Genomic DNA, 21390 nt, shown 5'->3' on the forward strand with positions numbered 1-21390 from the left:
GAGGTGAAACATGTGCGGCCAACTTTAGGTGCAACAATTAGGATTTTTGAAAAATGTATCCTTCTGTGGTTAATCAGTGAATTGCACATCGAACTGTGTGCTTGCCGTTTGGTATTTCTCCATTGATTCCATAGTCCGAATCATCCCCTTTTTGAACTAATCAAAATAGGGAATCCATTTAACCTTAATGATTGAAAGGGTCAAAAAAGCTGAAGAAAAGCTTGCATTGGTGAATGTGTTTTTCTATCTGTTACTATGTCCTTCTCTAGGTGCAAGGAGTTCTTTAGAAGTGATAGGCCATAACAGAAGTAACATCAATATTGCCAGAGGCAAGGCTGAAAGAAATTATGACTGAATAAAGGCAGGATAAGTTCTTGATGGTAGCTGAAGACGGGTGTTGGAATTTGTTGAATATTCATGTGCTAGCTTCATAGCAAGACAGTGCAGCAATGGTAGGGTGCTGCTAGATGCTGTATGCCAGTATAGGTATTCTTGAATCTTGAGTGTCTTTATTTTCTGATCAAGGAGATTGACCTGCGAGAGAATATGCACTTATTAGGACTTGACACGGATGCAACCATAGTAGGTTTCTTCTGCATTCGTTAAGCAATTACTGTGCGCTTTAGGTTGGATAATAAAATGGTCAACAACTCATTGATTGATATAAAATTACCTTGCTTCTTTCCAGACTGAAAACATGTTTCTTAATTTTTTATAGTCATATCCAGGGCTTTGTTGAAGATCAGTTTGGCTTAGGGCTTATTGCAAGGGCAGTTGAAGAAGGTACTTCTGTCATAAAACCATCAGGTATTATGATTTCCAACATGGGAGGCCGTCCAGGGCAAGCTGTTTACAAATAATTATTCGAGCGTCGTGGTGTTCGCGTTAACAAGCTTTAGCAAACTGAAATTCTTCAGGTGGATGCATTCTATTTAATTGAGATAACAGTTACGACAAACTATGCTTCTAAATAGTAGGTTAATGCAGGCAGCTGACATGGATATATCATCTTTAGTTGAAATTGAAAAAAACATCATACATCAGTTTGAATTTTTCATGGTACTTGTCGGAGATCAGCCTATCTGTGCTCGAACAGCATAGGCCTATGGTAAAGTTGGTGGTCGTATCTCTCATGCTTTATTTGTGTACAACTGTCAACTTCGTCGGCCATGTCAGGTAATTCTTAAAGAGCGTACATATGTTCAAATCTGATAATTGTTTGAGGATATATTAAAAAGAACTACAAAGGCCCGTAAAACTGATTCAGCTGAACTGACAAGTCAAAAAGATATTTGAGTTCATAAAAAATGGATTCCACGATATCAGTAGCTCTCTGGATTTATCATTTGAAGATGATGCTGTAGCAGATGAGAGGATCAACATGCTTAAGGAGAATTTTGTTTTCCCATATGAATCACCATCTAGAAGTAGACGGTTCCGCAATCTGATTGCTGGGTTTATGAAAATGTACCACCATTTTCCTCTTATGGCTGACGTGAGATTGTTAACTTTGTCATTTTTCTTTTTATTGCAAGATTCTTTTGCTGAAATATTGGAGATTAAGAAGGGTTGCTGCTAGAGATGGCCTTGTAGAATGCCATGTGTGGATATGAAGTTTGTTTTGTGAATGTGAGCATATAGTTTTCATTTAAAGGTTATAGACTTGTGTCTGTGTAAATCCATAGTTGTCATATTCCTCTGTGAAGTAATCTAGAAAAGCAACTTCCTTTAGTTTTCTGCTCAGTGTTTTCAGAAACACGTGTCAGCCTTATAAAGTTGCAATGGTTGGTGTAAAATGCAAGTTAGGATGCACTGACGCTGTCGTTTTCATGGTAAGACATCAACGGGAACTGTAAGTTCTATGGAAAATGTAATGAAACTAATAATTTGTTTAGTAGAATGTATTTGGGATGTCATTTTTGTCTTGAGAGACTCAGGTTTAGATTGTGGATATCTCATGGTTGTTTTCTTCATAGACGTTACCTGTTTGTGGTCTATGACAGTGAGATACCACTGATATCTTATTCTAATTTGTATACAAGTTTGTGGAAGGCACAATACAGTAGGTTTAAGCTTAAACCTATTGGTTTTATTGCTTTCTTTAACATTATAAGATCGCCCGTGCGTTGCACGGGCACGGGCCATCTAGTACTATATATAAGTGAAAGTTTGGTGGTACTAGGAAGGATATTCTTGGTATTCAATTATAATCCATGGGAATTTCTGTTAATATATATTTTAAAATAGCCTCAATTGTCATCTCTATACATGTACACTGATTGGTGACCCACGTAGGCTACACTTACCACCTTTATAACATAGGTGTATCTTTTTAGCTGCTTTTTCATTTGTTTATTCTTTGTTTCTCCCTCCATGGCGTTTCTTATCTCTGCTCATTACTCAGATATGTAACAATAAGATGAAAGCTAAAAGTTACCAGAGAAATCAGAAAAGGTTAAGCAAAAGCTACATCTGGTAATTTTCTCCTATTCTTTCCCCTTTTAAGGGATTATTGTTCACTACTTTGGATTCCTTTAAAAGTTTGTTTCTTTTTGTTTCAATTTTGATTTTTCTACTCTTTCGCATAATTTATTGCGAGGTTTATTATGTTCATGTCAATAATTCCATCCGATCCACACATGCATAGCTGAACATAGATGAAAGTTTGGTGGTACTAAGAAGGATATTTTTGGTATTCAATTATAATCGATGGGCATTTCTGTTAATAAATATTTTAAAATAGCCTCAATTGTCATCTCTATACGTGTACACTGATTGGTGACCCACGCAGGCTACACTTACCACCTTTCTAACATCTGTGTATCTTTTTAGCTGCTTTTTCATTTGTTTATTCTTTGTTTCTCCCTCCATGGCGTTCCTTCTCTCTGCTCATTGCTTAGATATGTAACAATAAGATGAAAACTAAAAGTTACTAGAGAAATCAAAAAAGGTTAAGCAAAATCTACATCTGGTAATTTTCTCATATTCTTTCCCTTTTTAAGGGATTATAGTTCACCGCTTTTGGATTCCTTTAAAAGTTTGTTTCTTTCTGTTTCAATTTTGATTTTTCTACTCTTTCACATAATTTATTGCGAGGTTTATCATATTCAGGTCAGTAAATCCATCTGATTCACACATGCATAGCTGAACATAGATGAAATTTTGGGGGTACTAGGAAGGATACAACACCAACAACAACCCAGTATATTCGCACACAGTGAGGTCTGGGGAGGGTGAAATGTAAGCAGTCCATATTTTTGGTATTCAATTATGGCGCGACCTGATCGGAGGAATTGTCGTAATGGACGTTCCAAGTCCGATCAGAACCGAAGACCCACCCCAACCCCGGTAACCAACCCAACCTTCAGCCGTTTGCCCTAAGTTGGCTGAATTTCGAGTATGTAGAAAGATAGTGCAACAACTCACATGAAGATCCCGGGACAAGATCACAACCGTGACCGAGCCAATTGAGTCCAACCATCCCATACCAACAATCTAACCATAGCAAGCCGATACCAAAACAAGGCCATAAACCAGTCCATAACCAAAGATGTTTCAAAATATAATATAATTAATCCCAAAATGAAATATAATGTAACAATGAGAAATTATGTTTGATGATGCCAGTCTCAATACCAATACCAATGCTAAGGCTGACACCTATACTGATCCCGCCCATTCCAACCCATAATAGTACCACAAAGCCTCTGACCAAAAGATTAATAAAATTCGATTGGGAAATGCCTCCAACCATGGCCAAAACTAATATCCAAAATAAAATCAAAGTGTCTAGAAATATCCATAACATGAAATGGAGCCTTACGAAAGGATGGAAGCTCACCACTTCAGTCCAAATGTTAATCCCCGAGTTAATCACTATGTAGGAGGAGTAGAACAGCCGATTCCTGCATAGCGTGGGTATACAGCCGCCAGTAGGCGGGTTTAGCTGTTGAACGCTAGCATGATCTAGGATAAGGATAAAATAATGTCATTTATAAAATCAAGTAAAACCATCCATATTCACACAAATGTACACATATGTATATAACCATGCCGGGAAAGGGAACCAGGTTTAGTATGCCTTTAAAACCTTTACCTGGGCTGTGTAGCTTTGCCATCCTAAACCACCCACGGGCTATATGGGTTCAGCCCCCCTTCTGAAAGGGCCCCAGTTCCTGAAGCCGCATGACCAGGGAAGAAAACCTGGGATGACTAGTACATCCCCTAAAATATAGTGTGACATCGTGCACAAGGTCACTAAGACCAACCTCATATCGGTAAATATGAGTTTCCAGTTTTGATCCCCCGGGAACTCTACCTTCCATGGCTTTGCCACACACCCTGCAATTATTTCCTAATTAAAAGCATTACCAAGCAACCAACCAATACATTTATTATTTATTAACCAAGGCCATTTAGTGGTGGTATCGTCATACCGACCATACTTGCAAGTATTATCCATAACCAACCATATATAGGTTTAAGGGGACTTCCAAGTGCCCTTCCCTTTATTAATAAACCCCTTATCCAGAAGATTCTTAAGTTGCTCTTTGAGTTCTCTCAACTCAGCCGGAGCCATTCTATATGGAGGAAAAGAAATTGGCCGAGTGTCCAAAACTAGATCAATACCAAACTCTATTTCCCTATCCGATGGAACACCAGAAAATCATCCGAAAAGATCTCTGGAAACTCATTTACTACCGGAATTAAGTGAAAAGATGGACCTTTCGAGTTAGAATATTTAACCCGGACCAGGTGATAAAGACAACCTTTAGAGATTAAAATAAATCTCCCCTTAAAGCTAAAAAACCACCCTCCCATTCTATAATAGACTCACCAGGGAACCTAAAGATAACCCTACGAATCCGACAATCCAAGGATGCGTAACAAGAGTGCAAACCAATCCATACCCAGAATGACATCGAAATCCACCATACCCAACTCAAACAGATCCACCAAGGTCTGCTTGCCACCAACAAATACCACACACCTCCTATAGACTTTCTTAGCAATTACCGAGTCACCTATTGGGGTAGAAACAAAAAAGGGATCCCAAATAACTTTCGAATAAAAATCAAAAGATACAGCCATATAAAGAGTCATATAGAATAGAGTGGACCCCGGGTCAAGCAAACAATATGCGTCACAAGAGAAAAAGCTATAATGTACCAGTAACGACATCAGGTAATGCCTCAGATTCCTGTAGGGACAACAATATATGCAATCGGTTCTAACCAACACTAGAACCAGGAGCGATAACAAAAGTAGATGCCACACCACCAGGTGTAGGAGCAGAAGATGAAGCCACGTGAATCTTATTCGCCCCCTAGCAACCTTAATACCAATGGCCTGCCTGGCCACACTTAAAGTATTTGTCCTTTCCTTCATCTCAATGACCTCGATAAGGATGACCACAGAACCGATAAGGAGGGCATGAAGAAATTGACCGACCTTCGCTTGCCTGAGATTGGGCACCCTGCGCCTGAAAATTGTCACCACCTTGATGACGCATGTTTTCCGCTTGGTAAGGAAAACTAGCATAAGAGTAGGAACCAGAACTCCCCTACTTCCTTTTCTGCCATTTCCACCATCCCGACCACCCTGAGACTGAGCACCTCCCTGGTCAGAAAACCTGTTCCTCTTACCCTGTCTATCCCCAAACTATGCATAATTTCTCTTTTCATCCTCCACTTGCTGCATATGAACAGTCAACCTAGATATGTTGATATCTTTAATCAGTAAGGCAGTCTTGATCTCTAAAATCAGATCCATATTTAACCCAGAAACGAACTTCCTCATTCTTGCTCGCATGTCATCCTCTAAATCAGGAGCATACCTTGATAATTGGTGAAACTTCAAGGCATATTTCTTAAGAAACATCGTTCCCTACTTGAGATTCAAAAACTCCTCCATCTTTGCTTCCCTCAATTCTTATGGAAAGAATCGATCTAAGAAGTCCTTAGAAAAGTATCTCACAAGACTAATCCTTTCACGTCACCCCTATCCCTGTCCCACTCTTCTTACCACTAATATGCAACCTCTTTGAGCTGATAAGCTGTAAAGTTTACCCCCTCCATATTTGTAGCCTACAATACCCGAAATATCTTTTTCATTTCATCCAAAAAGCCCTGTGGATCTTCCTCTACCTTTGCTCCAAAAAAAGTGGGAGGACCCATTTTCATGAATTGGCCAACCCTTGTGGCCTCAACAGACAAAGCTCCAGTCGCATCGCACTTAGCCCAAGCAGCGACCATCTGAGCAATAACATGAATAGTCCGCATTAGTCACCTCTCTTTGAGGAGGACTAGTAGGAATCGGTGGAACTCCAGAACTATCAGGGATAGGACCGTGAGATCGAAGATAAACCCTAGAAGTAGGATGCATCCTTTCAGCATTAACCCCAGATGGAATAGAAGAATTTCCTTGTGTTCCTGATCTACGAGGCATGATCTGAACGACGAACAAATGAGGATTAGAGAGGATTCCAGGAATGAGACTCCAAGCTTGAAAATAGAATACCAAGAAAGTAAAACATTCCTAAATGCCTTGTAGCCTCTCCTTTATGAGTTTGGCGCGCTACGCATCCCTTAAAGACTCTACTCGACATGACTTTGTGGACTCCCAATTGACCATGAACCTAGGCTCTATTACCAACTTGATGCGACCTGGCTGGGGGCCTTGTCGTAATGGGCGTCTTAAGTTCGACCAGGACCGGAGACCATCCCTGTTACCCAACCCAACCTCCAGCCGCCTGCCTTGAGTTGGCTGAATTTTGACCATGTAGTAAGATAGTGCAACAACTCACATGAAGACCCTGGGACAAGATCAAAATTGTGACCAACCCAATCGAGTCCAACCATTCCATACCAAAAGTCCAACCATACCAAACTGATACCAAAATAAGGGCCGTAAACCAGGCCATAACCAAAGATGTTCTAAAACATAATATAATTAATCCCAAAATGAAATATGATGGAACAGTGAGGAATTATGTCTATTGAATCCAACCTCGAAAACAATACCGATGCTAATGCTTACACCTATACCGATCCGGCCCATTACGACCCATATTATGACCCATAGTAGTACCATAAAGCCTCTAACCAAAAGAGTAATAAAATTCGGTTGGGACATGCCCCCAACCATGACCAAAACCAATATTCCAAATAAAATCAAAGTGTTTAGAAATATCCATAACACGAAATGGAGCCTTCCGAAAGGATGGAAGCTCACTACTGTAGTCTAAATATTGATCCCCGAGTCAATCACTATGCATGAGCAGTAGAACAGCCGGTTCCTACATAGCTTGGGTATACAGCCGCAAGTAGATGGGTTAGCGGGTGAATGCTAGCATGATCTCAAGATAAGGATAAAATAATGCCATTTATAAAACAAGTAAAACCATCCATATGCACACAAACATACACATACATATACATATATATATATATATATATAACCATGCCGGGAAAGGGGACTGGGTTTAGCATGCCTTTTAAACCTTTACCTAGGCTATGTAGCTTTGTCGGCCTAAACCACACACAGGCTATATGGGTTCAACTCTCCCTGCTGAAAGGGCCCAGTCTGTGAAGCCGCACGACCAGGGAAGAAAACCTGGGATGACTAGTACATCCCCAAAATATAGTGTGACATCACGCACAAGGTCACCAAGACCAACCTCACATCGGCAAATATGATTTTTCAGTTTTGATCCCCCGGGACCTCCACCTTCCACGACTTTGCTACACATCCTGCCATTATTGCCCAATTAAAACCATTACCAAGCACCTAACCAATCCATTTACCATTTATTAACCAAGGCCATTTAGTGATAGTATCGTCATACTGACCATACTTGCAAGTACTATCCATAGCCAACCATATATAGGTTTAAGGGGACTTCCAAGTGCCCTTCCATTTACCATATTAAACCACTTGGGGGATTCCATGTACCTCACAAGCCTAATCATTTAGCCATTTACCTTTCCAACCCATTTAAACCATGCATAATTTCTTTACCAAGTTTTAAAACAAGCAAGAGTTCCATTAAAATACTCAATGCAATGAAAACATTATTGTAGGCATTTTGTTAAACACATTGGGGCTTAATATAACCAAAATCAATTCCAATTACCATTAAAACATTCCCATGCAATCCAATTATCCAAAACCATCATTGATGCACATAAAGCATGATTAAAACCATGGAAAATTATAACCAACCATTTAATATCAAAACCCCCAATTCATACTTGAAAACCAAAATCATACAATCAATGAAGTCATGAAAACATTCATAAAACCATGCTTCTAGTTGGAATTAACAATAAGGGAAGAGAACATGACTTAAACTAACATGATGATGGAAAGAAATCACCAAGACAATTCATAAATCAATCCTCTAGTTGAAACCCTAGCTTCCCTTGCCTAAAAGCTTTTGACAGAATTATAGTGTTTAGAAGAGTTTCTAAATGTTAATGAATGAAATAATAGGGTAGATAGCCTTCCAAGTAGGTTAGAAGTCATGGGACCTTTTTAGGATAAGTGGGAAAATATCCAAAATATCCCCACATAAGTTGTACAAAATCTCGTACCAGGGGTACGATTAATCCTCACGAGTTGTACCCTCTAATACGATTGGTACCCTCCATTCGTATCCAGCCTCAACCTTTGGATCTAACACTATACAACATACAACTCATCCAACCAAGTCATATCCAAAGCTTACAACTTATACCCTTCATTCGTTCCCCTGGCTGATTTAAACCTATGAAAGATTTAGATACTGTCCACTATAAGAGTCCTTGGTACTACTCGTACCCTGGCTTACGGCTCATGGTAAGCCACTCGTACTCAGATCCAACCTAAGTAACCAAGTCTAAGATTAAGTTAAGGAACCAAACGATCCGTAACCACTAATACGATTCGTACCCCTAAGTCGTATCTATTCCAGTGACCTAAATCCTTCCCATCAACCAACGCTTGTTAGTATATGACCGGACCATACCATCCGTACCCCAATATAGGGCTCGTACCCATGAGTTGTATTGGTTCCAAAGATCAGAATTCCAGGAAAATTTTTAAGGTCCAGAAACCAGGTGTTTCAATCTCCCTCACTTGGAACATTCGTCCTCGAATGACGGACAAGGTAGGGGTAACCACACACACGAGTCATTTGCATTATTAAATATATTCCCAATCTCTAACAAAGTTTGAAAACAAAAAGGAAAAGATATTAATCTTTCCTTTAACAAACTGTGAAAATAAACGTGTTGAAGACACATACCTTCCGCATGAATCCCAGGAGCAGAAAACAAATGTTGATATTTGGACTTCATGTCCTCCTTTGCTTTCTATTTTGTTTCTTCCACCTTATGATTCCGCCAAAGAACCTTAACCGAAGATATTATCCTTGGTCCACAACCGACGAACCTACCAATCCAAGATTTCAATCGAAATTTCTTCATAAGACAAGGAATCCGAGATACCCAATCCTTCCAAAAGAACAACCGAAGAAGGATCACCAATGCACTTCTTCAACATGGAAACATAAAAGACCGGATAAGCTAGAAGGCAACTCTAGCTCATAAGAAACATTACCAATTCTCCGCTAAACCTCATAAGTACCAACATACCAGGGACTTAGCTTCCCCTTATTACCAAATTGCACTACTCCCTCCATGAGAGATACCTTGAGGAAAACCTTATCCCCAACCTCAAACTCTAAGTCTCTACGCCTAACATCTGCATAGGACTTTTGGCAACTTTGGGAAGCCTTTAACCTTTCCCGAATTACCTTCACCTGATAAACTAAGTTGGGACCAAACATATCCGCCTCACTAAGCTCAAACCAACCAGTAAGAGATCTACACCTCCTACTATACAATGTCTCAAAAGGGGTCATACCAATACTAGAATGATAGCTATTGTTGTAAGCAAACTGCACCAAAGGTAGATGCTCAATCTAATTGCCACCATAATCAATCACATAAGCCCGAAGCATATCCTCCAATGTTTGAATAGTTCTCTTCGCTTGCCCATCTGCTTGTGGGTGAAAAACAGTACTCAGACTAATTCAGTCCCCAGTCCTTTCTGAAAAGATTGCCAGAAGTGAGATATGAACTGCGTGCTGCGATCAGAAATAATCGAAGCAGGAACCCCATACCACTTCACAATCTCCTAAAGATACAGCTTCACATAATCTTCCGCCATGAAGGTAGTCCCAACTGGCAAAAAATAGGCAGACTTAGTCACCCTATCCACAAAGACCCGAATCGAATTATATTAATTTTGAGATAGAGGAAAGCAGATAGAGAAGTCCATATTGATCACTTCCCATTTCCACTCGGGCAAATCAATTTCTTGATACAACCCTCCTGGCTTCATATGCTCAACCTTAACCTATTGACACACCATGCACTTGGCCACAAAATCAGCCACATCTCTCTTCATGCCGTTCCACCAATAGATCTCCTTGAGATCATGATACATCTTAGTCGAGTTGGGATGAACAAAGTAGCGTGATTCGTGCTCCTCAGCCAAAATCCTTTGTTGCAAACCATCGACATCGGGAACACACAACCTCCCTTGGTATCGTAAAGTACCATCACCACTAATCTCAAACACCACTACTTTTTGTCCAACGTCACTCTTGATTTTCATCAAGATAGGATCTAGCACTTACTTCTCCTTAATCTCCGCACCAAGAGACGATCGAACAACTTCTTGCACCATACACCACTATCCGTAGAGTCCAAGAGATGAACTCCAAGATTAGCCAAGTGGTGAATATCCTTTACCAATTCTTGCTTTCCTTCCTCCACATGAGCGAAACTCCCCATGGATAACCTGTTAAGAGCATCAGCAACCACGTTAGCCTTACCTGGGTGATAGTGACGACTCATATCATAGTCCTTGAGAAGTTCAAGCCATCTCTCCTACCTGAGATTAAGCTTCTTCTGAGTGAACACATACTGTAGACTCTTATGATCAGAAAAGATATCCACGTGCACACCCATACAAATAATGCTGCCATATTTTAAACATAAACACAACCGCCAATAGCTCCAAATCATGAGTAGGATAATTCCTCTCATGCACTTCAACTGCCTGGAAGCGTAGGCAATCACTTTCCCGTGCTGCATCAACACACAACCAAGCCCTACCCGAGATGCATCACAATAAATCACGAACCCATCATTATCTTCTGGAAAGGTTAGAATTGAAGTCGAAGTTAACTTATCCTTTAACTTCTCGAAACTCCCTTCATAAGAATCCGACCAAGAAAATTTGACCTCCTTCTGAGTTAACTTAGTCAAAGGAGCAGCTATCGACGAAAAGCTTTCCACAAATCGCCTATAATACTCGGCTAAACCCAAGAAGCTCTGAATGTAGGATGGAGTCGTGGGTCTAGGCCACCTCTTCACCATAGCAACCTTTTGCGGATCCACCATGGTCCCCTTACTAGAAATAATATGACCCAAGAAAGTTACAACATTTAACCAAAACTCACACTTGGAGAACTTGACATACAACTGTTGTTCCTTTAAGGTCTGTAACACCACACGGAGGTGATTAGTATGATCCACTTTACTCTTCGAATAAACCAAAATGTCATCAATGAACACAATAACGAAGAGATCCAAATACTGATGAAAAACCCTGTTCATCAGATCCATAAATGCTGCCGGAGCATTAGTCAACCCAAATGTCATTACCAAAAGCTCAAAGTGCCCATTCCGAGTACGAAAAGCCATCTTAGGGATGTTCACCTCCCCAATCTTTAGATAATGGTAACCTGACCGAAGATCTATCTTAGAAAAGAACTTGGCACCTTGCAACTGATCAAACAGATCTTCTATCCTTGGAAAAGGAGGATACTTGTTCTTGATCGTCACCTTGTTCAACTACCTATAGTCAATGCACATCCGAAGGAAACCATCCTTTTTGTGCACAAACAACACCGGTGCACCCCATGGGATACACTAGGATGAATAAATCCCTTATCCAGAAGATCCCTAAGTTGCTCCTTGAGTTTTCTCAACTCAGTCGGAGCCATTCTATACGGAGGAATAAAAATTGGACGAGTGTCAGGAACTAGATCAATACCAAACTCTATTTCCCTATCCGGTGGAACACTAGGAAGATAATCTATCCTTGGAAGAGGATACTTGTTCTTGACCGTCACCTTGTTCAACTACCTATAGTCAATGCACATTCGAAGAAAACCATCTTTCTTGCGCACAAACAACACCGGTGCACCCCATGGGGATACACTAGGATAAATAAATCCCTTATCCAGAAGATCTTTAAGTTGCTCCTTGAGTTCCCTCAACTCAGTCGGAGTCATTCTATACGGAGGAATAGAAATTGGACGAGTGTTAGGAACTAGATCAATACCAAACTCTATTTCCTTATCCGGTGGTACATTAGGAAGATCATCTGAAAAGACTTCTGAAAACTCATTTACTACCGGAACCGAGTGAAAAGATGGACTTTTTGAGTTGGAATTTTTAACCTGGACCAAGTGATAAAGACAACATTTAGAGATTAACCTCAGAGCACTAAGATAAGTAATAAATCTCCCCCGAGGAGCTAAAGAACCATCCTTCCATTTTATAACCGACTCACTAGGGAACCTAAAGATAACCTTACGAGCCCGACAATCCAAGGATGTGTAACAAGAGTGCAACCAATCTATGTCCAGAATGACATCGAAATCCACCATACCCAAATCAAATATATCCACCAAGGTCTGTTTGCCACTAACAGACACACACTCCCCCGTAGAATCTCTTAGCAATAACCGAGTCACCTACTAGGGTAGAAACAGAAACAACAACAACAACAATAACAACAACAACAAACCCAGTATATTCCCACATAGTGAGGTAGTGGGGTCTGGGGATGGTAGTGTGTACGCAGTCCATACTACTACCTCTCAAGATGTAGAAAGGTTGTTTTCGATAGACCCCCGACTTAAGATAAAATGCAATATGAAAATGCATCAAAAGCATAGAACACGATAAAATAACATAGAAATGACATCTACAAAAATAATGTATATTGCCAAACAAAGGACACCAAGATCCACCTAATTACTGAGTACGACTCAACCACACCTTTAGCCCTCTATCCTTATGTTTTTCCTCCATATCTTCCTATCCAGGGTCATGTCCTCAGTCAGCTATAACTGCTCAATGTCACGTTTAATCACTTCTCTTCAGTATTTCTTCAGTCTACCCCTACCCCGCTTGAAACCTTCCAAGGCCAGCCTTTCACACCTACGAACTGATGCCCCTCCTCATCACATGACCAAACCGTCTCAACCGCACTTCCTGCATTTTATCCTCCACCGACACCACTCTCACCTTCTCTCGTATTATTTCATTCCTAACCCTGTCAGCCCTTGTGAATCCACACATCCAACGCAATATTCTCATTTGCGCCACCTTCAACCTTTGAATATGAGAATTCTTAACCGGCCAATACTCCGCTCCATACAATATAGCGGGTCGGACTGCAACTCTATAGAGTAGAAACAAAAAAAGAATCCAAAATAACTTTCAGATAAAAACCAAAAGATACAACCACATAAGAGTCACATAGGAGAGAGTGGACCCCGGGTCCAACAAACAATGTAAGTTTGAGAGAAAAGCAGTAACATACCAGTAACGGCATTAGGTGATGCCTCGAATTTCTGTCGGGACGGCAATGAATACAACCTGTTTGAACAATACTAGAACTAGGAGCAGTAACAGAAGTAGATTCCACACCACCAGGTATAGGAGCAGAAGACAAAGCCATATGAATCTTATTCGCCCCCGTAGCAACCTTAATAATCGGACAATCACTGAGCTGATGGCCTGCCTGGCCACACTTAAAGCATTAGTTCCTTCCTTTATTGCAATAACCCCGATGAGGACGACTACAAAACTGACAAAGATGGTATAAAGAAACTAACTGACCTCCGCTTGCCTGAGATTGGGCACCCTGCACCCAAAAATTATCAGCACCTTCATGACGCCTATTTTTCGCCTGGTAAGGAGCACTAGAAGACGAGTAGGAACTAAAAATCCTCTTCTTCTTTTTCTGCCATTTGCCACCATCCCGACCACCCTGAGACTGAGCACCTCCTTGGTCAGAAAACCTGCTCCTCTTACCCTGTCTATCCCCAAACTCCACCTACTTTCTCTTTTTATCCTCCACTTGTTGCATATGAACAGTCAACCTAGAGATGTCCATATCTTTAATCAGCAAGATAGTTTTGCTTTCCAAAATCAGATCCAGATTCAACCCAGAAGCGAACTTCCTCATTCTTGCCCGCATGTCATCCACTAAATCAGGAGCATACCTTGACAATTGGTGAAACTTCAAGGCATATTCCTTGACAGACATCCTCCCATGCTTGAGGTTTACAAACTCCTCTATCTTTGTTTTCCTCAATTCTTGGGGAAAGAATCGATCTAAAAAGTCTTTAGAAAAAGTATCCCACAAGACTGATTCTTTCACGTCACCCCTATCCTTGTCCCACTCTTCATACTACTGATATGCAACCTCCTTGAACTGATAAGCTGTAAAGTTTACCCCTCCATATTTGTAGCCTGCAATATTCAAAATATATTTTCTATATAAGTAGCTACTCCAGCCGATCTAACTCCAGAGAATCCAGCTTATTTGTTATTTGTTGGATAGGTTAGCCCCTTCTCCTTCAGGCGACGTAGCAAGACTACATTCTCATCTGAGTTATTTCATCCATGAAGCCCACCTTTACTCCAGAAAAAGTGGGAGGACCCATTTTCATAAATTGGTCAACCCTTGTGGCCTCAGCAGACAAAGCACCAATCGCACCTTACTCAGCCTGAGCAGCGACCATCTGAGTAATAATATGAATAGACTGACAATTTCACGTTCGTCACCTCGCCTTGAGGAGGACTAGTAGTTACCGGTGGAACTCCATAACTATCAGGGATAGGACTGTAAGATTGAAGATAAACCCTAAAAGTAGGATGCACCCCTTCAGCATTACCTCCAAATGGGATAGAAGAATTTTTTTGTGTTCCAGATCTATGAGTCATGATCTGTAAGACAAACAAACAAGGATCAGAGAAGATTCTAGGACTGAGACTCCAAGATTGAAAATAGAATACCAAGAAAGTGAAACATTCCTAAATTTCTTGTAGCCTCTCTCTTATGAGTGTGGCATGAAACACACCTCTAAAAGAGACTCTACTAGACATGGATTTATGGACTCCCAATTGACCATAAACCTAGGCTCTGATACCAACTTGACACAACCTGATGGGGCCTTGTTATAATGGGCCTCCCAAGTCTAATTGGGACCGGAGACCACCCCCGTTACCTAATCCAACCTCCAGCCGCCTACCCTGAGTTGGCTGAATTTTGACAAGATCACAAACGTGATTGACCCAACCGTGTCCAACCATCCCATACCAACAATCCAACCATACCAAACCGATACCAAAACAAAGGCCATAAACCAAGCCATAACCAAAGATGTTCCAAACATAATATAATTAATCCTAAAATGAAATATAATGTAATGGTGAGAAATTATGTTTGATGATACCAACCTCAATACTAATACCAATGCTAAGGCTGACACCTATACCGATCCCGCCCATTCCAATCCATAGTAGTACCACAAAGCCTTTAATCAAAAGAGTAATAAAATTCGATTGGAACATGCGCCCAACCATGGCCAAATCCAATATCCAAAATAAAATCAAAGTGTCGGGAAATATCCATAACACAAAATAGAGCCTTTCGAAAGGATGGAAGCTCACCACTTAAGTCCAAATGCTGATCCCCGAGTCAATCACTATGTAGGAAGGTAAAATGACCGGTTCCTGCATAGCGTGGGTATACAACTACTAGTAGATGGGTTAGCGGGTAAACGCTAGCATGATCTCAGGATAAGGATAAAATAACGCCATTTATAAAGCCAAGTAAAACCATCCATATATATAGATATATATAACCATGCTGGGAAAGGGGACCGAGTTTAGCATGACTTTAAAATCTTTACTTGGGTTGTGTAGCTTTGCCGTCCTAAACCACCCACAAGCTATATTGGCTCAGCTCCCCCTGCTGAAAGGGCCCCAGTGCGTGAAGCCGCATGACCAGGGAAGAAAACCTGGGATGACTAGTGTATCCCCCAAAATATAGTGTGACATAGTTTACAAGGTCACTAAGACCAACCTCACATCGGCAAATATGAGTTTCCAGTTTTGATCCCCCGGGAACTCTACCTTCCATGGCTTTGCCACATACCCTGCAATTATTTCCTAATTAAAACCATTACTAAGCAACCAACCAATACATTTACCATTTATTAACCAAGGCCATTTAGGGTGGTATCGTCATACCGACCATATTTGCAAGTACCATCCATAACCAACCATTTGTAGGTGACTTCCAAGTGCCCTTCAATTTACCATATTAAACTACTTGGGAGATTCCATGTACCCCGCAAGAGTAACCATTTAGCCATTTACCTTTTCAAGCCATTTAAATCATGTATAATTCTTTTACCAAGTTTTAAAACAAGCAAGAGTTCTATTAAAATACTCAATGCAATGAAAACATTATAATAGACATTTTGTCAAACACATTAGCAAAACCAGTTCCAATTCCCATTAAACCATTCCGATGCAATTCAATTATCCAAAACCATCATTGATGCACATAAAGCATAATTAAAACTATGGAAAACTATAACAAACCATTTAATATCAAAACCCCCAATTCATACTTGAAAACCAAAATCATACAATCAATGAAGTCATGAAAACATTTATAAAACCATGCTTCTAGTTGGAATTAACAATAAGGGAAGAGAACATGCCTTAAACCAAGATGATGATAGAAAGAAATCATCAAGACAAGCCCCAAATCAATCCTCTAGTTGAAACCCTAGTTTCCCATGTCCAAAAACTTTTGAGCGAATTATAGAGTGTTTAGAAGAGTTTCTAAGTATTAATAAATGAAATATAGGGTAGATATCCTTCCAAATAGGTTAGAAGTAATGGGACTTTATTAGGATAAGTGGGGAAATATCCAGAATACCCCCACTTAAGTTGTACAAAATCCCGTCCCAGGGGTACGATATGACTGACCCTCACGAGTCGTACCCTCCAATATGATTGGTACCCTCTACTTATATTCTAGCCTCAACCTTTGGATCCAACACTGTCCAGCATACGACTCATCCAACCAAGTCTTATTCAAAAAATACGATCTATACCATTTTTCCGTACCCCTGGCAGATTTAAACCAAGGAAGATTTAGACACTGTCCACCTTACGAGTTCTATGACTCGTACCATGGCTCACGGCTCATGGTGAGCCATTCGTACTCAGATTCAATCTAAGTAACCAAGTCTAAGATTAAGTTAAGGATCAAACGATCTGTGACTATCAATACGACTCGTACCCCTAAGTCGTATCGCTTTCAGTAACCAAAATTCATCCCACCAACTAACACTGGTCAGCATACGTTTGGACCATGTCATCCATAACCCAACATACGGCTCGTACCCATGAGTCGTATTGGGTCCAGAGATCAGAATTCTAGGAAATTTTCTAAGGTTGATGAATCAGGGTGTTTCAAATTTTAATCCATGGGCATTTATGTTAATATATATTTTAAAATAGCCTAAATTGTCATCTCTATACGTGTACACTGATTGGTGACCCACATAGGCTACACTTACCACCTTTCTAACATCCGTGTATCTTTTTAGCTGTTTTTTCATTTGTTTATTCTTTGGTTCTCCCTCCATGGCGTTACTTATCTCTGCTCATTGCTTAGATATGTAACAATAAGATGAAAGCTAAAAGTTACCAGAGAAATCAGAAAAGGTTAAGCAAAAGCTACATCTGGTAATTATCTCTTATTCTTTCCCCTTTTAAGGGATTATAGTTCATTAGTTTTGGATTCCTTTAAAAGTTTGTTTCTTTTTGTTTCAATTTTGATTTTTCTAGTCATTCGCATAATTTGTTCTTAGGTTTATTATATTCATGTCAATAATTCCATCTGATCCGCACATGCATTGCTGAACATAGATGATTGTTACATATAAATGTTTATTATGAATTACTAATTCTTGAATAATTGTCTACTCTTCCCTATAATTTATCGCTAGATTCTTACATTCTTTTTTAAAAAATATTTCTTATCTTTTTTTCCTTACTATGAGGAGAATTTAAGTCAGCAGGACTGATGAATATAAGGTATTTGGTAATATGTCTGCAGTGATTAATTATTGGTTACGAATATCTGTTGTTATTTTCGAGTAAATTAGGCTACCTTCATCAAAGTAAAGTTGTGCATTCCTAATCCTTTCTTCAATGTTTGGATAATGCATTGACTATTAGAGGTAAGTTTGGTGCAATGTTTGTTTTATAAACTTCTTAAGTTATATCACATAATTGTTGTGCTTTATATTCCATGATGTACTGTATAGACCTATATACAATCAAATGTTTGAAAACAAAAGAAAGGTGGGCGTACCTCAGATATGTACTAAAACTAAATTAGTGACCGATTTCTAGTTTTCATCGTAAATCTAATTGGTTATTTACAATTACGTAAATCATTGCTTATGACTGTATCCACTGTTTTCTTGTTGTACAGGTGTACGAAATACCTAAAGAAACATGTCAAAGTGTTATCTGTTGCTCGCTCATTCACCTGTCGTCCCTCAATGGCCTTAACCAACAAGCTCTCGTCTGTAATTTGATTTCTTCAGTGTTCTTGCACTAACAACTGTTGCTTTTTAATATTTTCTACTACTGCTGCTTATTATTTGGAATGCTCAAAATATTCTCATTTCTCCTTTGAATTTTCTTATTCTGAAAAACTTACAAAAGGTTAACAAGCAAATCACTATAAAGATAAAAGTGATCTCCATACACTCTAAAACTGTCCCTAAAAAATTTTTGTTACGTATGTGTAACCTGTTGTCCATTCCTAATATATTTCTTCCAATATAAATAAGACAGAATGTTACACCAAGTATGTTGTTGTATTAAGAGGAAGGAAGGGCATGGGGGTTGCAAATGCAGATTTCTTATCAATTTTGGAATGTATAATACAACTACAAGTCTACAATCACGTCTGACTGAAGAGAAAGGTTTAACCAGACAGATTATCTGTAGCTGCTGAATATTGGTCCTAGAGTATCATGAAAGTGTCTTATGTTTGATAATGAAGTCGGGCCAAAAGAAAAATTTACTGTCTGGCTGCACCTCCAAAACAGGTCACTCACAGCAGACAAATTGCTAAAGTGGGGAGTGATGGTTAATCTTATGTGTAACTTATGCTAAAGACAACCAGATACAAGAGGTCACTTGTTCATGAGTTTCCCTGAATCAAAGAACTATGGAAAAGAATCTTATAGTGAACAGAGGGGCAACCTATTAACTACACAACTTGGGACCATTACATGTAATGGAGTTTCAACAATGCTAAAGGACACTCACTAGCTGGAGTATTAAGTTGGTCTATATAAAAGTAGTCTATGTTGTATGGATTGAACCAAATTAACATGAGGCTGCAAAGATTTGTAGAGATTGGGTGGGTGTGGCCAGACACATAGTTTGTATATGCAACTTCAGAGAATCCACCAAGATCAAAGGGCTTCTTCAAGATATGCAATTCTAGATTCTTAGGCACTGCTAATCTACTCTTTCTTTCTTTTATGTTTATTAGCATGAGTAGGAGGCAACCAAGTCAAATATGATATCCCAACAATTTGTGGTCAGATGTTGGTGCTGTGTAAAGACTATCAAATTTGGTGATCAATAAAAGTTTGATTTACCAAAATAAGAAGTGTTGAAATCCCTATGTGAGAATGAGATACTTATGAATATTGACTGGGAAGACGTAGTATTGAGTATGTGAGAATGTGCTTTTAGATCTTTTCTACGATAATGAAATTTTCTTGGTGAATGTACATTAAATAGACCTCAATTGGAATACAAATCTTGGAAGCTCAATTTAAGCAAACTATTTCAGGGCTTAAAATAATTATAAATTGATGAAATCATGACTACTGGAATTAAGAAGATATTGAAGTTCCCATCACCCGAAGCTTTCTTGTTTCTTTTGTTGATCCTCAGGGACGGTGTCAAGGGTGGCGGTTGAGGTTGGAAGGAGAAAGAGGATAATGAGATTAACTTTAGTTTTTGTCGTTTTTTTAATCATTTTGTTTATGATATTGGAAGCTAACTTATTCACTTTTACTTTACACGTTGATTGCCTCATTGGAAGAGATTATCTATTAAGCGCAACATTATCTGATAAGAACATTGTACTATTATAGAATCTATACTCTTGTTGCTCATCACGGCTTGTTTTCTACTTATGCCTTGAAAACTTTAGTTCTGTACAATTTTTACTTTTTCCATTAGATGCACCCTTAACAGTGAGTTCTCTTGACATAGTTGATGATATTTCAGATTTCTATTTGATATTGGTGAAGCCTAATGACTAATATGGTGAAATTCTAGGCTCTATATAAATTTTTAGACTACTTCAGCAAGTTCAATTGGGAAAATTACTGTGTAGTCTAATTGGGCCTGTTCGTATATCCGCTTTACCAGAATCTGCTGGTAAGCAACATGTTCATTTTTGTTTATGCTCTCAAGTAGTATTAAAGATGGGAAGCATTTCAAGTATCCTTTCTTGACTGGAGTATCAAGTTTGGTAGCATTTCATGGTTTCTATACATGTGTAATTCCCAATGAATTATCTGTATATGTTATTGTAAAAGGATGACTTGAAACTTTTGAGTAGGTGACCATTGAAGTGGAATAACTTGAAGTTTCATTTGCCAAACAAGTAAGCCCTATGTAAAAGTCTTCAATTATATTCTCTTGCATTCATGGTTAAATATTTTGTTACATGTATGAGTGTGCACTATTTTATCGAAGAAACAGAAATTGCTAAATAGACTGCTTGTGTTATCTCAAATTATTTGTTGTACCGCGTAGTTGGATCACAATCTCTCATCATTGCTTCTAAAGATAAAAAAATGCAATGAAATTTAGTATTTTAGTAAATCATCTTACCTAATATCGTTTGTCCTTTTACTTGAAATTTAGTAGATGCACAATCTTAAATCTATTTACATACTTTTTGAAGGCAAAAGTTAGAAAGGAAAGCAATACATTTGGTTCTTCCAAGATTCAGCTTGAATTTATTGGGTTTGTTGCTCTTTGGATTTCTTTTAAAAAACACGGTGAAAATACATCATTTATCCCCTGAACTTGTCGCCATAACTTATTTTAGCACTCTAACTTAACTTATAATTATTTACCCCCTTAACAACTTTCAAGAGAATCAAATATAACCTCACTGCACACG

The 21390-nt window shown here is 39.1% G+C and overlaps 1 long non-coding RNA gene across 1 annotated transcript; it reads left to right on the forward strand.

Annotated features, from left to right (window-relative positions):
- Positions 1 to 6: 6 nt before the first annotated feature.
- LOC124885588 lies at positions 7 to 20819 on the forward strand. Its single transcript, XR_007042790.1, has 3 exons — positions 7 to 2475; positions 17833 to 17903; positions 18658 to 20819. It is a non-coding gene; the product is annotated as an uncharacterized LOC124885588 (long non-coding RNA).
- The last annotated feature ends 571 nt before the right edge of the window (positions 20820 to 21390 follow it).

The sequence above is a fragment of the Capsicum annuum genome, chromosome 7 (genome assembly GCF_002878395.1).
Source record: "Capsicum annuum cultivar UCD-10X-F1 chromosome 7, UCD10Xv1.1, whole genome shotgun sequence".
NCBI classification, from domain to species: Eukaryota; Viridiplantae; Streptophyta; class Magnoliopsida; order Solanales; family Solanaceae; genus Capsicum; species Capsicum annuum.